The sequence below is a fragment of the Panicum virgatum genome, chromosome 6K (assembly GCF_016808335.1).
Source record: "Panicum virgatum strain AP13 chromosome 6K, P.virgatum_v5, whole genome shotgun sequence".
Classification (NCBI taxonomy): domain Eukaryota; kingdom Viridiplantae; phylum Streptophyta; class Magnoliopsida; order Poales; family Poaceae; genus Panicum; species Panicum virgatum.
In genome coordinates this window covers 39,774,473-39,783,287 of record NC_053141.1, presented here as the reverse complement: position 1 = coordinate 39,783,287, position 8,815 = coordinate 39,774,473, and the positions used below count along the sequence as shown (strand labels likewise).

Genomic DNA, 8,815 nt, shown 5'->3' with positions numbered 1-8,815 from the left:
CCAAGTTTCCAAACCGAGTTTACAAACTATAGAAAGCTCTTTACGGTTTGAAACAGGCGCCTAGATCTTGGTACGATAGGCTTAAAAACTTCTTGCTTGCTCAAGGTTTTAAAATGGGATGTGTTGATAAAACCTTGTTCCTCATGCGCTCTGGCTCTGACTTTTTGTTGGTTCAGATATACGTGGATGATATCATCTTTGGTGGCTCTTCTCACGCTCTTGTCTCCAAGTTTTCTGAGCAAATGTCCAAGGAGTTCGAGATGAGCATGATGGGTGAGCTGCAGTTCTTCCTCGGGCTGCAGATCAAGCAAACTCATCAGGGCACGTTCGTCCATCAAGCCAAGTATACCAAGGACTTGCTGCGGAAGTTCGACATGAGTGACTTGTCTCCTCAGCCGACTCCGATCAGCACATCGACGGTGCTTGATGCGGACTTGGATGGCGAGGCAGTGGACCAGAAGGAGTACAGGAGCATGATTGGCTCTCTCCTGTACCTGACGGCGACCCGACCGGACATTCAGTTCGGGGTCGGCCTCTGTGCGTGATATCAGGCTTCGCCGCGCACCTCCCACAAGCAAGTGGTGAAACGCATCTTCAGGTACCTCAAGTTCACTCCTGAATTCGGTCTTTGGTATTCTGCGGATTCATCTCTTGTTTTGGTTGGTTTTTCGGATGCCGATTTTGGTGGGTGTCGGCTGGATCGCAAGTCGACTTCCGGCACCTGTAACTTTCTCGGTACATCGTTGGTTTCATGGTCCTCTCGCAAGCAAGCTAGTGTAGCGCTTTCTTCCACAGAAGCCGAATACGTTTCCACTGCTAGCTGCTGCTCTCAGATTCTTTGGATGAAACAAACCTTGCAGGATTATGGGTTGAGTTTTGGTAGGGTTCCCATCTTTGTAGACAACATGTCCGCCATTAGCATTGCAAAGAACCCTGTCCTACACTCCAAAACCAAACACATAGATATCCGGTTCCACTTCCTGCGAGATAACCATGAGAGAGGCCACATAGACATGATCCATGTCCCTTCAGAGAGGCAAACCGCAGATATCCTCACCAAACCACTTGAGCAGGACACATTTGCTCGCTTGCGAGGGGAGCTTAGGGTTTGTTACCCCTTTTGATCGCTGACTTCTCTTTGGTTAGTTTTTTGTAGGTCTTTGTTTTTGTTTCTCTTCGCTTTCTAGCTTCTGATAGATGCATTTGCATTGTACATGTTTGCATTTCGCATTGCTTCACTACACTGGCATTCTTGTATACACTGTTATGATCCTCTAGTGCTTGCTAGTGTAGTTTCTTAGACTTGATCATGTATGGCTTGCTCTTCAGTATATGTCATATCAACAGAGTTAAGCTATTTTGATTTGAAAATCTAAAAATATGATCACCCTGTCTTGGCTACTGGCATGTTAGGTTGTATTGATACGCTTTGCTATCCAATTCATGCTAGTGTAGCTTTTAATCTTTGACATGAGCTAAAATTATTAAAATTATTTAATATATGTCTGAAATGGAATAAAAAGATCCAGGTGAGATTGCTTGTCGCACTGATCAAGCTTTCGGGACGGCTCACATAGCACTAGTGAGAACCCGGGCAAGGCTGTGCATGACTGAAGCGAGTGCCTTAAGCTTCTGACTGCCCTTGGCATAGGCTTGGTCTCGCTGCTAAGTAAAGCATGACAAGCTTTCAACCCCTGGCAGAATCACTTGCTTGATATAACCTGTTAACTTTTCGTTCAAATGCAAGTTTTGAGATGCAGAATTGATTCATGATAAAATATATTGGCTGCTTTGGATCACCCTGTATGAGTTTGGTAAGCACTGCTTTCTTTCTCCTACTTGCTGTTGCTAGATCATGGGTGATGCTTTTATTTTTGCTGAACTGAACTTGCTAGCTCTAGACTTGATTGATATACTCTGTTGAAATAGATTCAGTTCCTGTTTATGAAGCACACATGCCTGTCACTAGATGATCATATCTTTGTATGCCTGAATATTTCACTTACACCCTCTGCACGACATTCATTGCATAGCATGATTTCAGGGGGAGATTTAGGCATATTTTAGGCTTGATGTGTGCATGTGCCAACAAGGGGGAGAATTTTTGGGAGAAGTGATCGAACAAGGGGGAGACTTGAGACTTGTTTGATTTTTGAAAAACTTGTTGCGCACAGGGCTTTGAGAGTGCATTATTTTGGGAGAGTTGCACTTGTGGGAGGGAAAGGCTTTGCATGGGGAGTGTCTGTTTTATTTTTTGCTCCTGATTTTTCCTCGCTTTCCCTCCGCTTCTTGCATGACTGCGTTGAGCTTTACCTCTGTCTTTGAGGAGTCATGTTTTGGCTTTTGATCGATTGCGTCGAGCCGTTGCCCTTGTCTTAGGGAATCGATCTTTGCTTGAGTAAGTGACTGTTCTTGCCTTTCTGAGCTTTTTGTCACTTGCTTGAGTTCTTCACTTTCTTCTTGCCACTTTTTATTTTTCACTTCTCTGGTTACAGGTGGTGTGTTGACAATGCACTCATCAAGGGGGAGATTAAGGAATGAGCAGTACTCACTCCTGGCTGTGATGAGTGAATTGTCAACCGTGCGGTGTGATCGTGTACTTGGTCTTTGGTTGCAGGTACACGGGCGTCGAGTGTCGACGGAGAGTTGCCGTGGAGGAGCTCAGGCCGGGCGGCAGCTGTGGCGCCCACTCCTGGATCGAGGGTGCAAGCAGTGACAGATGGCGGGTTTCTTAGTTTGCGCCACAAAACCAAGCTGGCGGACAGCGGTTGAAGACGCCAAGTCGTGGAGGCACGGGCGTCGGTCTCGGGACTGGCGGAGGAACGGGCGTCGACGGCGTCTAGGGCCTCGCTACAGGCGAGGAGGTGACGGGCGTCAGGTGGCGTCTAGGGCCGTCAGAAGGCCGAGGCGGGAACGGCATCTAGGGCCACGGCGTGGAGGCGGGAATCTTCTCGCGCGTGGAGTTTTGGCGGTTTTCTCAAAACCGGCCACCTACCCGGGTTTTGCGGACCCTCCAAAACCACAGATCGGATCTTCATCGACGTGGCGGCATCGTGGAGAAGACTTCGTTTCGAAAAAAAGAACCTCAGCTGTCAGATGAGATCGTGTACAGGGTTCTGCAGCTCCGACCGGTTTGACCGGTCCCTAGGACCGGTCTGACCGGTCTGGGCGCGGCTGGGGTATTTAAGTCCCCTCTCACCTGCCCATGGGAGTTGAGTCTCTTGAGTCCTTTTCTGTTTTCTCCTTCCCCTTCCTCCTGCTCCAGGTTAGGGCCAAGGTCTCCAACGCAAAGGAGGATTAGGTTATAACTAATCTCTCTAATCAAGAGGGTGGATGATAGGGTGGTAGGCTCTAGCCTTGTATAGGTGAATTTCTCTGAGATTCATGAATGAAATCGGTTTAAGATTCACCCTTGTGTGCTGAGTTTTCGTCCTCCCCTTCCTCCCTTGCGTTTTTGGGCTCGAATTCTCCTCTTTTAGTGTGTTTTGTGTTTGAAGGAGACAAGCCCTTGGATTCGTGTTTTGCTGAACTCGTTGTGACGATTCTAATCCATCTAGCCTAGTGCCAAACCCCCTGGAATCGCGAGTTCTCACGAATTGGAGTTTTTCACGTTCTTGAGTAAACCCTAATCCACTTTGATCTTCCCTCGAATTCTCAAGTTCCTTTAATCTTTTGGGAGAGATCTCTTGGGGATATGTTCACGGGATAGTTGTGAAGGTATCCTCCAAGTTTCGTTGGATTTGGACTTCGTTTGCTCAAGATTCAACATTTGAAGCCTTGTTCACGGGCTCTCTGGGAGCAACCGGTCTGACCGGGGTGCTGCACCGGTCTGACTGGTCCCTGGCTGTGAGGTTTGCAGATTTTCTCGTTCGCTTCCGTATTTTCTCTCGCTCGTTCCTAGGGTCTATTTGTGTTGGTTTAGCTCTTCCATAGCTATTCCACACTTCACCTAGAACTCTAGGGGTTGGGTGCGCAATTGGGAGATAGGCCGTACTTTTACTTCGGCGAAAGTTTTAATCGGCTCTCATTCACCCCCTCTGATCGCCTTTTCGGTCCCTCGGTACCTATATGTCAATTAAGAGCACTCCTACTATCTGGGTGTGACCTTGGCAAGACCATACTTACAGGACCAAATTTCCTAGCCACACAGCGTCATCTGGAAATCCTTGATTTGTCTAACAACAACTTAGCAGGAAGCATTCCCAGTTGGATCTTTAACAATGAAGCAACGTTAACTTATGTGAACATTGCAAGCAACTCACTAGTTGGATCATTGGATTCATTGTGGCAGCATAAATCTGAACTCCGAGTCATCAATGTATCTATGAACCATTTGGAAGGACAGCTGCCAACCAATATCAGCTTATTGTTTCCGAGCCTGGTAGTTTTAGATGCTTCTGATAACATCATTTCAGGAAGTATTCCACCATCACTATGCAGCATCAGCACGATGAGAATTATGGACCTCTCAAGAAACAAACTCACAGGAAATGTGCCCACATGCTTTTTCATAAACTATTATTCTCTGCTGGTATTGAAGCTGTCAAACAATAATCTTGGGGGTCTTATATTTGGCGGGGCTAGCAATTTGTCCATTGCCTGGGCAATGTACCTTGACGGCAACAACTTCGAAGGAACTCTCCCTAGCAATCTGTCGGGTAATCTCAACGTTCTTGATTTGCATGACAATAAGTTGTCGGGTGAACTCGATGCTTCACTTTGGAATCTTTCTCCATTGCAAGTTCTGAATGTTGCTAGCAATAGCTTTAATGGTGATATTGACCCTGCTATTTGCAAGTTAACTAATATCCAGCTTCTAGATATGTCAAACAACAACTTTTCAGGGTCTACACCAAACTGTATCGGCACATTACCACTTATTTCCATGAACTTATCTTGGAACTCACTCTCAGGTTACCCAGGTGAATTTGTCAAAAGCTCCCATATTGCAGCTCTGGATCTAAGCTATAATCAGTACATGGGTGATATTGAATGGGTAGCTTATCTTTATCGGATGAAGCTACTGTTGTTAGGTGGGAATATGTTTGAGGGGCAGATCTTCTCAAAGCTCTGTCATCTCCGGCACTTAAATATAATTGACTTATCGCACAATAAACTCTCGGGTTCATTGCCAATGTGCATTGGTGACATTTTATTTGAGTATGGTGCATATGACACACAAGTTCTGTCCTCAATCTCCGATTCGATACTCGTTTTGGCGTTTCCTAATATTATGGACTATGATGATCTGTCCTTTATGTTTACCAGCCAGTATGGACTCCAAAGCTTCACATTCTCGACTAAATGGTATTCTCACACATACAGTTCAAAATTTCTCAATCTGATGTTTGCCATTGACCTATCCGCAAACACACTATCAGGAGAAATTCCTTCAGAGATATGAAATTTGAGTAGCATCAAGTCCCTCAATTTATCAAACAATTTCTTCACTGGCCAAATTCCAGCTACCATTGGAAACATGACTGCAATAGAAAGCCTGGACTTGTCCCGCAATGATTTGAGTGGACAAATACCAGGGGACTTAACTCGGTTATGGTCATTGGAGGTATTTTCAGTGGCATATAACAACTTGTCAGGATGCATACCAGGCTCAGGTCAGTTCAGCACATTCAACACTGAAAGCTACATGGGCAACATTAACCTTTACAATTCATCCAAGGGGGGCACCTGCGTCCCAAATTCTAGACCGATGGAAGATGAAGATTTGGGAGAGTCATGTGTGGATCCAGTTCTTTATATGATCAGCGCAACATCATTTGTATTGGCGTTATGCGCCACCGTTTCATTCCTGTTATTCCATTCTCTCAGGCATGTAACTCTGCAACCGTAGTCCGCCCTCCATCACTTCTTGTCATTTACATAGCCAATATGGTGTATTTCAGCTATGTTTTCCGAGTATATTTTGTTAAGGTGCAGATCTTGATTGCATCTTAGGAGACAAATCAGGTAGTTGCCTCACTGCCATTTATGTCAGGATTTTAATGCCGTGCTTCCACTTTGTGTTTTTTCCTTTTAGGATCTGCTTTCGTAGTCTTATCGGTAAATGCTGCTGTTTAGCCCATTATTTGGGCAAAACCAGTGTTTAAACGGGAAAAATGGTTGTTTAAACGGTCAAAACAACTGGTTAAACGAAAATGGTATACCACTATGTAGTGTTTAAACGGTGTGTAAACGGGCTAAACGACCATTTAGGTGAACAATGCTTTTTACCTAATGATTATAGTGATGGTTGTAATAACTTTTAAGCATTAAAATATTTTATTAGTGAAAATAATAATTTCAAGCTTAATACATTACTTTTTACCCTCTTTTTTCAATATAATAATAATATATACAGATAGATATACAGTAAGGGGCAAGCCCTCCTGATTCCTCAAAAAAATAATAATGTCCAGCTTAATATATTGGTGGCAAATAAAGCAAGCTTAATTCAGAGAGCTTCAGAGGGCAAATAAAGTAACCCCTCCTGACCCACGAAGTCAGTCCAAGAACAGACACAGTTCGGAGACATTGTCAAGCACTCTCTGCGCCAGGACTAGATTGGATACCGAACTATATTTCAACGCCTGTCTCTTTCCTGTATTATACACGCTGAATAAAGTGGTATACTATGTATACAATTTTCTATGTAACATGTGAATAAACTGTGTCATGAGTAGAAGGCACTGAGTATTAACTTCCTATGAATCTAGAGAGGAATGAAGTGATATACTATATATACATTTTTTTCCCGTGTAACATGTCAATGAACTATGTCTTGAGTAAATAGCACTCAATATGAAATTTCTATGCATCTACAGAGCTCTATTATCTTGGAGTACTTAGTTGAACGAAGTGGAGCTTAGGCCCTAAGAGAATATGCTTTCTGGTGGCACACAACAAGAGTAGACATAAATCAGAGTACCAAGGATCATTTCTACATTCTGAACACTAGCAGAGGATTTCGAGGAATTTGTGAAGTGTCAGGATAAGTATGCCACATAGTTCCCTAAGATTGATGTCGAAGTTGTTGATAGGAACTCATATTATAGCTACAACTCGGCTGCTGTTACTACTGACAAAGTTGTAGGAAACCAAGATTTGTGTAAATAAAGGACACAAAAAGGAAGAAGAAACAGTGCATGTCTGCTTGGATTCAATATTTTCTTCAATGAAGAATCAGCGGAGGACAGAGGCGCAAAGAGCCCACCTGAAGTACTTCTTGATTAATTTGGGTGATCAACCAAAAAGTGGATGCAGTTTGAGTGATCAGAGCACAGGTTACAAGCAGCAAGACTATGTTACTTCTAAAAGAGACCACTCCCAATATAGATTAGAAAACAGATTAATTAGCAAAAATAGAAAACATATATATTGATATGTGCCCTCACACGGTCATTGGAGCCCATTCACGTATATATCATCTAGTCAATCGCTTTCAAGGTCAATGGCGCATAAACTAAAAAGATACATAAATGATGTTTTGGATATGCTTTGGAAAGAATGGTACAATCGTACCGACATTGAGGATTCCAGCATTCGTCGCACAAGGATAGCACAAAATGGCATCGTTGTGGTGCTGAGGATGACATCTACTATTAAACTTGTAAGGCTTGATATCCCAATGCACCATGTCATAATATGATGTGACTATGTGAGTCACCATTAGAGTGTCGTTCATACGTGCAGCCTTGTAGGACTCGAAGCTGGGATGAAATAAAAACCTAACAACATTCTAGCATCCCTCGGTAAGGTTTAAATATAGCTATGAACCCTTTCTATAGTTGCGTCAGCACTTTCCATATACATGGATACAAACAATTGTTGATGGAATTCCCTCAAAACTCTAAGGTAATGACTTTAGTACGGCCGGCCGTACCTTTCAACTATTGCACCACAATCTAAATCCCTGCGCACAGTGCAAACAATTTAAAAACTTAAAAAAGTTATACTTCTTAAACGATCCATCAAATTCAAATTCTGATAGCACAACTAAATATGTTTCGAAGAGACCTTCGAAACAAGACCCCACTTGTATATATTTCGATAATATTTTTCAAAGACACATAAATTGCTTTATGTATACTGGAAAAGTACCAAACTAAATTAGTTAAAATGCTCAATCGGTCTACTAAAGTTGCTTATTATTGATCATGCAATAAACATTTACCTAACTAATAAAGTTGTTTACCCTTCTCCACTGATGACAATCTTCACAGCATGAAGACTAATATGCACTTAACTGAACTCAGGCATGCGAAGCAACATTCTGTAAATCCATAAGCAATTTTTGCAAACATCATAAGCAAATCAGAATACACTAAGAAGTATTTTCTCTCAAAAAATATCATTAAAACATAATGGTGTGAAGCTTGTTTTGAAACTTTTATCAAAACAAATATAACTGTGTAATCAAATTTTAATTTGGATGCTCAATTTTGAAACTACAATCTTTTTTATTTTGAAATTATGTGCATGCTTGCACTTACATCATTGTCTTTTTTTCATTCTCTCCTTGCCTCATACGCATGTACACACCCACTAAATACACACACTCAGTCATGTGCATGCACTACTTTTCCAGAACGAGACCGCCGTGCGGCCGGTCCAATTTATGGCCAGCAGTAAATTAGCCGGGTTCATAAAATTCTTAGCTTGAACGAGTCAAAAGGAAAATATAACCGAGAAACATTCGTATTATTGAAGGAGGCATAAAAGGATGGGAATTACGAAGCTTTTGGTTGCTGAAGTCTATTTGTAAAAATAGTGTAATTACTTACATATACACCTAAGTTTTAAGTTGTTGGAGCTCTAT

The 8,815-nt window shown here is 42.6% G+C and overlaps 1 pseudogene; it reads left to right on the top strand.

Moving 5' to 3' along the window:
- The first annotated feature begins 5,233 nt into the window (after positions 1–5,233).
- Positions 5,234–5,851, top strand: LOC120713477 (annotated as a pseudogene).
- The last annotated feature ends 2,964 nt before the right edge of the window (positions 5,852–8,815 follow it).